Source organism: Panicum virgatum, chromosome 6K (genome assembly GCF_016808335.1).
Source record: "Panicum virgatum strain AP13 chromosome 6K, P.virgatum_v5, whole genome shotgun sequence".
In the NCBI taxonomy this organism is placed as follows: domain Eukaryota; kingdom Viridiplantae; phylum Streptophyta; class Magnoliopsida; order Poales; family Poaceae; genus Panicum; species Panicum virgatum.
This window is the reverse complement of record NC_053141.1, coordinates 8,302,329-8,314,670: the sequence shown is the minus strand read 5'-3', so window position 1 is coordinate 8,314,670 and position 12,342 is coordinate 8,302,329. Positions and strand designations below refer to the sequence as shown.

General features: G+C 44.5%; 1 pseudogene; it reads right to left on the bottom strand.

Moving 5' to 3' along the window:
- Positions 1 to 11,267, bottom strand: part of LOC120713199 — a 63,480-nt pseudogene extending 52,213 nt beyond the window's left edge.
- Between the last annotated feature and the right edge of the window lie 1,075 nt (positions 11,268 to 12,342).

Sequence of the window (12,342 nt, the reverse complement as noted above, 5' to 3'; positions counted from 1 at the left end):
ACATTGTGCAATGCCTGCTCCAGATCATCGCTGGGATTATTTTCTGCTACATCTACTTCGGGCTCTTCCATAGGAATATCGTCCTCGAATGCACCGATTCCAGCATTCCCAGGAAAGTGGTCGTCAAAATCTTCTTCTCATTGTCTTCCATGGTAACCCCCTGTTCTCCGTGCTTCGTCCAACAAACATACTTCTCCATGAAACCATTTGCGAAAATGTGGCTGTGTAGGATTCTTGAAGATGAGTAATCCTTGTTATTGTTGCAATGAACACACGGGCAGCACATAAAACCATTCTGCTTGTTTGCCTCAGCCACAGACAAAAAATAATGCAGGCCGTCAATGAATTCTTTCGAACGTCGGTCAGCATTGTACATCCATTGCCGGTCAATCTGCATTTTAAATAAATCGATTTGAATTCTTTACACGTATCGAATAAATAAAATATATCAAACCTAAATTAAACTAAATGTAACATAACATGAATAATTAAAAGATATGCAATACCCATCATATATCTTGATTAATTAAAATGAGTACTTAATCCATTACAGAACTTAACAAAGGAGTATTATAAATGAAACTTAAAAATTCGGTCAACAACACATAGATTTTCAACCGTCCTTGCGTTGGAACGCAGAATGCTCTAACGGATTTCTTGCTGGCGTAGAAGAAGATGGCGGAGCTGAAACCTCCGAGTTTGGTGGTGACGAACCGTAACGCCGCAATAAATCCTCAAGATCAAACGGAGGTTCCTCGCCCCTTGCCATGCATTCTCTATATTCTTTTTCCAAATAATGGAGCGCTGGCCTATGAAAAGCACTAGGTTTTTTGGACCGACGACCTACTCGAGTTGTGCCCTTCTCTCCAGAAGGACAACGATCACCCCCACCGGCGCCACTCCCTCCAGCTGCTGAAGCCATATTTTACTGAAAAATACCTTTATTTTCCACAAAATTATAAATTCTTACCATTACAATGCAAAAATTATTTACTATTACAATTACAATGATTAGATTAATAACTCTTGCAAATAACAATGAAATCATATAAAAATACGAAATGTATTATTAATCCTCAAGAAATCTCTAATTAATTGAAAGAAATCTCTATAACTTCTAATTACTTTGACACCCTTCAGTTCCAGGAGTACACTATTTTCAATATCCAGAAACCCTCTAGAAGAAAAATAAACCTTTATTTCTGAAAATGTATATGTCAGTAACCTCAACCCTGCGGTGATGACAATGCCTTTACGATTAATAGGCACAGCACTTGGCACAGGCAGCATGCTCGTTGATATGCTCTCAGTACAACAACGGGCATGCTGACTGCGTCAAATGCTGTCTTCTTATCAATCGGAAGTGCTGGTGATGCGACCAACCGATTTGCGACGTTCTTATAGCGCATCGTGTATCCCCGAAAGGTAGTGTCATCACCGTTGGATGGAGATTAATGATGTATACTTGTTTCGAAATAAAGATTTTTTTAGCTTCTAGATGGTTTCAATGTGAGCCTGATTAAATACATCACTAGAGTGTCAAAATAATCCATTCATAATACAAAAAATTCTAATATACTCATTTCATTAATTCATTCATGAATAAAAAAATCAACTATCCACAATATGGTCATATATACAAGTACATCACATGAAGTGTCTACACTCATTCTAAAAATTTCTACTATCCACATACTCATCTAAATCTAAAAGAAAATCACACCTACATATGCAATCTAGCTAGCTAAATGTCCAAGAAATGAGCTAGCTACACATTTTCTCTATTTCAAAAGCATGAAATGAGCTATACAAGCCAAGGAAGAAGAGAAAAACAAGCCCCAAACCTTTAGCGCCGATGGATGGACGGGGAATCAAAGATCTTCACAAATGTGGTGAAGAAATGAGCAAGAACTCATCTATCTCGAGCCAAGAACAGTAAGAAAACAAGTGAGCTGAATGGCTCGGGCGGGGGAGAGGGAAGGGGATAAGGGGCCCAAGGCCTTGTGTCCCGGTTGGAGGCACCAACCGGGACAAAAGGGGGTCCTTTTGTCCCGGTTGGTGGTTCCAACCGGGACAAAAGGCTACGCGGGCCTTTTGTCCCGGTTGGAACCACCAACCGGGACAAAAGGACCCCCTTTTGTCCCTGTTGGTGCCTCCAACTGGGACAAAAGGCCCCTGTCCCCCCGCTGGCACGGCTCGCCGTTGGATCCGTGACAAAAACCACCTATTGTCCCGGGCCCAAAGGCTGCCGGGATAAATGGCCTGGAACAAAGACCTGTTTTGTAGTAGTGGTAGAAGCATTCAGTGGGTCCCACACATGTGGTGTGCGAACCGCATGGTTGGAAACGAGCGACCGGACGCTTGCCAACGCTCGCACGTAGAATTGGATTTGCGCGAAAAATCCATGAAAAAGGGTATACACCTCTACAAACGGTAAAAATGTGAATATTCACTCCTGTTGCATCCGGGTTATACGTGAGTTGGCTGCGTACGATATTTGACCCCACCAAATTGAATTTTATAAATTAAAACATGAACAAAAATTGTTATACAACATTCATTGTATTTTAGTTGGAGATGTTGCTCACGTGAGGGGAACTGAATTCCTTGATGGTCGAGTATGAAAATCCTTTTATAATGACCTCTTTTCTTGCTGAGTTTGATAGTCGGTCCGGCACATTTAATACTCCTAGAGGCCTGTCTCCCCCGCGCCCCTTCCGGGGGGTTGGACTCGGCCGTTAGGTCGGCACCAGGGTTAACTATTTCGTTTTCCGGTCAAATCCCGGTGTTTAGCGGAAACGGAATTCCGTTCCGAAATTTCGGTAAATTTCGTTGAATTTTGGTCGAAATTTGTTGAATTTTGAATTTGAAAACGAAATATACCGAAAAATACCGAAATTTCGGATCCCGGTAACTAGCGGAAACGAAAATTTTTCCGAAATTTCGGCGAAATTTCGCCGAAATTGTTAACCCTGGTCGGCACAGGTCCCTGACCCCGCCAAGCTTGTAAAGGGTCGGGATGGTGCCACATGTCCATCGGCCGCCTGCCGATCGGGCTTCCTGAGCTGCTCTCCTGCTGAGCGGACTGGCGCCGTATGCGCGGCTGTCTTAGCAGGCCGTCGAGCATGGTGATCAATGCCCGTCTGGCTACGGTCTGCCCGTGGGAGCCTCTCTTTGGTAGGAGGGGTACCTGTGGTAATTGACCCTGACACTATACTAACTGCTTATACATAGAAAATCCCAGCCTGTTTCTTGCCTTTGTTATATACTAGTCTATAGACCACTAAAAGCTTGCATATGGATGCATGGTGATATGGACCTATCCCACTTCTTTGAGATAGATTGGATAGATGCATGATCGAATCTGACCCTGAGTTCAACTATAACCTCGAAGGGCGGTACGATTGAGGCTCGTATTACGCTCAAGTCTTGCCTGTGGAGGAGCTTCGCCAAGATGAAGATGAAGCCCGGAGCTTAGCTATCACTTCTGCTGTTCCTTTTTGTTTTCGTTTAACCCAAGGAGCTGGTACTTGATTCCGTACTACGATTCTATGGATTATGTAATAATTGAACTTGTGAGGGTGGGGATTGTTGGAGTAATGGGCTTGGCCCATTCATTCTAAAACATTAAAAGAATTTAAAGCCCACTATTAATGTTAGGGAATCAATGCTTAATTCCGTACCGGGAATTGAGGAGGATCTCAACCGACTTAAAAGGTGGACTTCTTGTACACCACTTGTGAAGCCGGTAAGAGGAGGACGGTGAACCACACGCGCGCGCGCGCTCGCTCGCCTCGCCGGGCCGGGCCGTGGCCGAGACGAGGCGCGGCGCGGCCGGCCGGCCGGGCGGTGCGGTGCGCGTGCGCGTGCGCGGCCGGACGTGACGTGCAGGTGCAGTGCGGTGCGGTGCGACTCTGATGGTGTCCAGGTTCAACGATCCTGAGCACCTGAGTCACTATATAAGGAGTGACATTCCCCTCATCCATTCTGCACCAGAGCACTGAGGCAACTCGGCTCCTCTCTTCTCCCTCTCCAGTTGCAACAACTGAGTTCCCCAACGCTAATTTTTGCGCGCACAGAATTAGCGTGAGCAGGCCTCCGAAACCTTGCTCGCCTTGAGATCCTGCACGGGATAGGCGGGCAATCAGGTTTTTGGGTAACGCTTTAGCGTGACTGTTCAAAAATACTAAGGCTTTGCCCGATTGTACGACTACTTCCTGGTGGACGAGCCGAACGACTACGTCGACTACATTCTGGTGGCCGAACGACTACGTCGACTACATCTTGGTGACCGTTCGCGGGACTGCACTGCGAACTTCTTCCTGCACCGATTTAGTTCGACTACTTCGACTGAGGCCAACCGAGTAGATGTCTACTCCAGTTGGTAACAGCGCAGCCAATGCCTCCGGCAACGGCCCCGCTTCAGGGTACTCCCTGAAACTTTGGTTATTTATATTGTTTATGCTTATATGTGTGATAAGTATAAACATGTTCACATGTTTTATTTTACTCCTTAAAGTCATAGAAATATTGTTAGTTTATACATTTAATTTTGGAATTAAAATATACCGAAAATTGCCTAGATATCTAACAATCCAAAAACCTGATTGTGTTAATAGGCTTTCGGTATCTAGCTTTGCTGCATCAATCAAACCATCACCTTTTGATGGTTCAAATTACAAACGTTGGCAAGAGTGGCTTATACTGTGGTTAACACTATCGAGAGTGATCCATGTGAAAGAGGGTAAGCCTGAACAATTCTCTCCAGAGGAAGGGAGTGCGTTCGATGAGGCTGATATCCTCTTTCGAGGCTTGATCATTAGTGTTCTCAGTGATAACCTGGTGGATTCTTATATCCGGCTGCCAACTGGCAAAGCATTGTGGGATGCTCTTGAGGCTCAATATGGAGTATCTGACGTCGGGAGTGAGTTGTATATCATGGAGCAGTTCCTTGAGTACAGGATGGTCGAAGACCGTTCTGTAGTGGAACAGGCTCATGAAATACATACTCTGGCAAAAGATCTCAAAAATTGCAGCAAAGAGTCCCCATGTGTGTTACCCAATAAGTTTGTGGCTGGAGGTATAATCTCTAAGCTGCCACCTTCTTGGAGGGACTTTGCTACTTCTCTAAAACACAAGAGACAGGAGTTCACAATAGATGGACTCATAGGGACTCTTGATGTTGAGGAGAAGGCGAGAGCAAAGGACATACGTGGGAAATGAGTTGTTGGTGCTTCAAGTGCCAATCTTGTTCAGAAGAACAACTCCCACAAGAACAAGAAAAAGCCACCGCAGAACCAACCAAAGACTAAGAAGACAACCACTTTTAAGAAGAAGAAGACGGGAGCTTGCTATGTGTGCGCTAGTACGGATCACTTTGCTGCAAAGTGTCTGAACCGCAAAGGCAACGACTCCGCCAACATGGTTATTAGCGAGCCTGGAGGAACATCGGGGTACGGTAATTTATTACCTACTGTTCTTTCAGTCTTTGGTTCACCCGAGTGGTGGGTTGACACTGGTGCTAATATTCATGTTTGTGCTGATGCTTCTTTGTTCTCTTCTTACCAGACCGGCGGGACTTCCTCCTTGCTGATGGGGAACGGATCACATGCGCGTGTTCTTGGTGTTGGTACGGTAAATCTGAAGTTTACTTCGGGGAAGACCGTGCAGCTGAAGAACGTACAGCATGTCCCCACCATCAAGAAGAATTTAGTCAGCGGCTCTCTACTGTGTAGAGATCGTTTCAAATTAGTCTTTGAGTCCAATAAATGTATCTTATCTAAGTTTGGTACTTTTGTTGGAAAAGGTTATGAAAGCGGAGGCTTGTTCCGTCTTTCTTTGTCAGATGTTTGTAATAAAATTGCATACAATGTTATTAACGTTGATGAAACAAATGTTTGGCATTCGAGGCTTTGTCACGTTAATTTTGGTTGTATGATGCGCTTAGCTAATTTGAGCTTAATTCCAAAGTTCACTTTTGTCAAAAATTCTAAGTGTCATGTATGTGTTGAATCAAAACAAACTCGTAAGCCTCATAAGACCGCGGAGGCAAGGAGCTTGGCACCCTTAGAATTAATTCATTCCGATTTGTGCGAAATGAATGGAGTGTTGACAAAAGGTGGTAAAAAATATTTCATGACTTTGATTGATGATAGTACTAGATTTTGTTACATCTATTTGTTGAAGTCGAAAGATGAAGCTTTATACTACTTTAAAATCTATAAAGCTGAAGTAGAAAACCAACTTGAGAGAAAGATCAAAAGAGTTAGGTCAGATCGTGGTGGCGAGTATTTATCAAATTTATTTACTTTATTCTGCAAGTAACATGGTATTATTCATGAGAGGACGCCTCCCTATTCACCTCAGTCAAATGGGGTTGCCGAAAGAAAGAACCGCACTCTAACGGATTTGGTTAACGCCATGTTAGATACAGCGGGGCTTTCCAAGGAATGGTGGGGTGAGGCTATATTGACTGCATGTCATGTCCTAAATCGTGTTCCTACAAAGAATAAAGAGATAACTCCATTCGAGGAATGGGAGAAGAAAAGGCCAACACTGTCATACTTACGTACATGGGGTTGTTTGGCAAAAGTGAGTGTGCCAATAACCAAGAAACGTAAGTTTGGACCTAAAACTGTGGATTGTATCTTTCTAGGTTATGCTATTCACAGCGTTGGATATAAATTTTTAATAGTGAAATCTGGAGTACCTGACATGCATGTTGGTACTATAATGGAGTCCAGAAATGCTACATTTTTTGAAAACATTTTTCCCATGAGAGATGAAACAAGTTCATCTAGACAAGAGTTCATCGAGGATGATGGCTCTGCTGAGCCGATAGAACACAATGAACATACACTTGTAGAAAATCCTGAGGAGAATAACAATGATGCTCCGAGAAAGAGCAAGAGACAAAGGACTGTAAAGTCTTTTGGTGATGATTTCATTGTATACCTCATAGATGATACACCCAGAACCATTGAAGAGGCATATTCATCTCCTGATGCTGACTATTGAAAGGAAGCAGTAAGGAGTGAGATGGATTCTATTATGTCTAATGGAACCTGGGAGGTCGTTGAACGTCCTTATGGATGTAAACCGGTTGGATGCAAGTGGGTGTTCAAGAAAAAGCTTAGGCCAGATGGTACTATTGAAAAGTACAAGGCTAGGCTTGTGGCCAAGGGTTATACCCAAAAAGAAGGAGAAGATTTCTTTGACACTTATTCACCAGTTGCCCGATTGACCACAATTCGGGTGTTACTTTCCCTGGCAGCCTCTTATGGTCTTCTCGTTCATCAGATGGACGTTAAGACGGCTTTCCTCAATGGAGAGTTAGAAGAGGAGATCTATATGGATCAGCCGGATGGGTTTGTATCAAATGGTCAAGAAGGAATGGTTTGTAAGTTGTTAAAATCTTTATATGGTCTCAAGCAAGCGCCTAAGCAGTGTTATGAAAAGTTTGATAGAACTTTGACCTCTGCCGGCTTTGTTGTGAACGAAGCTGACAGATGTGTGTACTATCGCTATGGTGGGGCTGAAGGAGTGATTTTGTGCTTGTATGTGGATGACATACTGATCTTTGGCACTAGCCTTAATGTGATTAAGGAAGTCAAAGAGTTTTTATCTCAAAATTTTGAGATGAAGGATCTGGGAGAAGCTGATGTTATCCTTAATATAAAACTGGTAAAAGAGATCAATGGTGGGGTGATTCTTACACAGTCTCACTATGTGGAGAAGGTGTTAAGTCGCTTTGGTTATAGCGACTATAAACCTGTCTCAACACCATATGATGCCAGTTTAATTCTTAGAAAGAACAAAAGGATAATGCGAGATCAGCTGAGATATTCTCAGATCATTGGTTCATTAATGTATTTAGCGAGCGCTACAAGACCTGACATCTCGTTTGCTGTAAGCAAACTGAGCCGGTTTGTTTCAAACCCGGGAGATGATCATTGGAAGGCTCTTGAAAGAGTAATGCGCTATCTGAAGGGGACAATGAACTATGGAATTCACTACACCGGGTACCCAAGGGTACTAGAAGGGTATAGTGATTCAAATTGGATTTCTGATGCTGATGAGATAAAGGCCACAAGTGGATATGTGTTTACACTTGGTGGTGGAGCTGTTTCCTGGAAGTCTTGCAAGCAGACCATCTTAACGAGGTCAACTATGGAAGCAGAACTCACAGCATTAGATACTGCCACTGTTGAGGCTGAGTGGCTTCGTGAGCTCCTTATGGACTTGCCGATAGTTGAAAAACCGTTACCGGCAATCCTAATGAACGGTGACAATCAAACGGTAATTGTCAAGGTGAATAGTTCTAAGGATAACATGAAGTCATCTAGACATGTGAAAAGGCGGTTGAAATCTGTCAGAAAATTGAGAAACTCCGGAGTTATAGCCCTGGACTATGTTCAGACGGCTAAAAATCTGGCAGATCAGTTTACAAAGGGTCTTTCACGAAATGTGATAGACAATGCATCTATGGAATTGGGCTTGAGACCCACGTGAGTCATTCTATAGTGGAAACCTGTCCTATGTGATCGGAGATCCCGTGAATTAGGATGGTGAAACAAACTAAAGTCTGACTGTGAGAAGAGAACCTTTGTGAAAAGGGCTCATTCCGTGTATAAGGTGCATTTCTCTTCTAATCTGTATGGCAGGTTGGTCTATACCTTAATGTGTGCCAGGTGGTTTCTTTTAAACAAATGAGTTGTTTTCTTGAAATAAAGATGTTGTCCTACAGAACATCTGAAAGGAACACACCTATATGAGTTTGACCACTGGTCATGGTCTATGAGAATTGGGTATTCTCTAGAAACTCATGAAGGGCCTGGAGTATGACTTATAAGCTCCAAACCGCGGGGATGCTTATGCAGCCTAGTACCAGTGTAGGGCTCTGGTCAAACTTGTTTGCACAAAACTGGCAATTCAAGGCATAGTCCATTGCACAGTTGTGAATAAGTGTAGCCTTTGTCCTAGATGGAAGTTCAACTTAACAGTCTCTGTCGAATACTGGTATATCAATGAGGGAATGAGGGTATTTCTAGTGTGGCTTGAATTTCTTGGTGGGGATTGTTAGAGTAATGGGCTTGGCCCATTCATTCTAAAACATTAAAAGAATTTAAAGCCCACTATTAATGCTAGGGAATCAATGCTTAATTCCGTACCGGAAATTGAGGAGGATCTCAACCGACTTAAAAGATGGACTTCTTGTACACCACTTGTGAAGCCGGTAAGAGGAGGACGGTGAACCACACGCGCGCGCGCTCGCTCGCCTCGCCGAGCCGGGCCGGGCCGGGCCGTGGCCGCGGTCACGGCCGTCTCGGCGCGGCGCGGCGCGGCCGGCCGGCCGGGCGGGCGGTGCGGTGCGCGTGCGCGGCCGGACGTGACGTGCAGGTGCAGTGCGGTGCGGTGCGGTGCGGCGCGGCGCGGTGCGATGTGATGGCTATTTTGCCGTTGACTGCAATTAATCGTGCGATTAAACGTGCAATTAAATCTGTAATTAATGGCCATAACCGCATCACCTAAATGACTCTGATGGTGTCCAGGTTCAACGATCCTGAGCACCTGAGTCACTATATAAGGAGTGACATTCCCCTCATCCATTCTGCACCAGAGCACTGAGGCAACTCGGCTCCTCTCTTCTCCCTCTCCAGTTGCAACAACTGAGTTCCCCAACGCTAATTTCTGCGCGCACAGAATTAGCGTGAGCAGGCCTCCGAAACCTTGCTCGCCTTGAGATCCTGCACGGGATAGGCGGGCAATCAGGTTTTTGGGTAACGCTTTAGCGTGACTGCTCAAAAATACTAAGGCTTTGCCCGATTGTACGACTACTTCCTGGTGGACGAGCCGAACGACTACGTCGACTACATTCTGGTGCCCGAACGACTACGTCGATTACATCTTGGTGACCGTTCGCGGGACTGCACTGCGAACTTCTTCCTGCACCGATTTAGTTCGACTACTTCGACTGAGGCCAACCGAGTAGATGTCTACTCCAGTTGGTAACAGCGCAGCCAATGCCTCCGGCAACGGCCCCGCTTCAGGGTACTCCCTGAAACTTTGGTTATTTATATTGTTTATGCTTATATGTGTGATAAGTATAAACATGTTCACATGTTTTATTTTACTCCTTAAAGTCATAGAAATATTGTTAGTTTATACATTTAATTTTGGAATTAAAATATACCGAAAATTGCCTAGATATCTAACATGTTTTACGCTATGTATGGATGTGATATATGTCTAAAATGAGTTCTGTACGTACTGTCTATTGATTCTGAGAACATTGCGATGGTACAAGGAGTTGAGTTCTCGTCGTGAGAACCCGGTTCGTTTCAAAGATGGTACATATACAGAGGACGGTGTAACCCATGTAGAAAAAATGGCGCTGGATGTAGGGCCGACTGTAAGTTGGACACGGCACTGGACATAGGTCCGGCTGTGAGATTGACACAGTGATGGACGTAGAGCCGGCTGTATGAATATTTGGAGTTAGTGGTGGATTGCAATTCATCACAACGACTAAGTTGTCGACGCGTCGAACCAGTTGAGTGGGCTATATATATACCGTAGTTCGTGTTTGGAAAAATTTGTATTTTTCCTCAAGTTTTTTTTTGAAGGACCCTATGCTAGAGTACAAGTGGTAGTATCTGAACTCATATATAGACGTACACCACACCTACTCACACCTCACGCAACGCCTCCCGTATTTTTCCTCAAGTTGGTCAACGCGTAAACGGCCAGACGTGGTCTTACGGGATACTCCAGGAAATTCATGGAAAATGGTACACCTCTACAAACTGTAAAAATGTGAATATTGACTCCTCCTGTTGCATCATTTGCTTGGTGGGCCAGACTTATCAATTTGTCCGGTAAACTACTTGGAGCTCAGGTAGCCCATGCGGGTTATACATGGGTTGGCTGCGTACGATATTTGACGCCACCAAATAGAATTTTATAAATTGAAACATGATTTCCTCTTAACAAAAGTTGTTTTACAAAATTCATCGTATCTTAGTTGGAGATGTGGCTCAAAAAAAAAACTTGGTCCTGCCGGGGGTATGACCTCCCCCAGGACTTTGTGATTAAGGTAGAAGACCTCTCACGCAGGCAAAAAAATCTCCGAATTCCTACCACACCTTTACATGGAGACCCATTACACCGTGAGAAGCACCGGTACTACATCCGTGCTTTGGGACCGGAGATAGGCGAGGGGAATTTTTTGCGCCCACCTGGGTTCGAACCCAGGCGGCGAGCCCCATGGCGGGGGCGTGCAACCAACCGAGTGCAGATGTGGCTCACGTGAGTGGAACTGAATTCCTTGATGGACGAGCATGAAAATCCTTTGCCGAGTTTGATAGTCATAGGTTTGTTGCATGGTGGTGCGTGCAGTTATGAACTTGGCAGGAATTTCGAGTTGATGAGCATGGAGAAGATATGAGTGGAAGCGTTGACACGTATATGTTTGTAAATCTAAAGGTGTTGTTGTAAATTTTAGTTTAATTCCTCCATATTCTGTAATTCATTTTCTGTGAAGTTATTTTCACATATCATTTGCTTTCAAATGATTATGGTCTGTGAAGATTCGGCTCTTAAAATTTCTAGACCCCAAAAGGTGTGCCAATGGATCCACATTCTGGCCTCAATTATCATTGGTTGTTTCATTTCCTCGTTCCTTCCTGATAGCGGTGTGTACATGAGGCTACGCGTGTCAATCTCTTGGGTTTGTTGATTTTTTTTTCACCCTTCGGTCCTCTTTATGGTTGGTTCTGCTTATCTGATCTGATTGCTCCCAATTATTATTGTCCTCCCTCTAAGAGCAAGTATTATAGTGCCACTTCAGCAGGCTGAGAGATGTACAACTCAGCAGAAATCACAGTTGGCGGAGAGAGAATAGAAGAGAGAAGAAAGCGACCGACTTCTGAAACGCCGGCTTCAAACCAGCAAAGTGAATTGTGCCGTAGCTGCCCCCTCTGCACGCCGGCTGCTGCGTCCACAGAGAGCATTAATTGGTAACGGGTCCACTGCCACAGCTGCATGCCCCACTGCCACCACTGCATGCCGTGGCCTTTTCTCAGCCGGCAGCGGGCTGGGTTATAAGCCCTGCTCTAAGGATGAGAGAGCCGGCAGCGGGCTAGGTTATAAGCCAATAAGCTTGGTTATAAGCCAAGTTCATGTCATCTAAATACAAAACCAACAGACTATATGTACAACGAGCTTATCTCTTCATATCTTCCAACTCCATTTATTTAAATTTGTTTGGTCCCAGCTCGGCCTTGAGTGGAGGCGTTCCTGACTTTGGAAGCGCCCTGGTCGGATGAGAGGAAGTGGCGGACC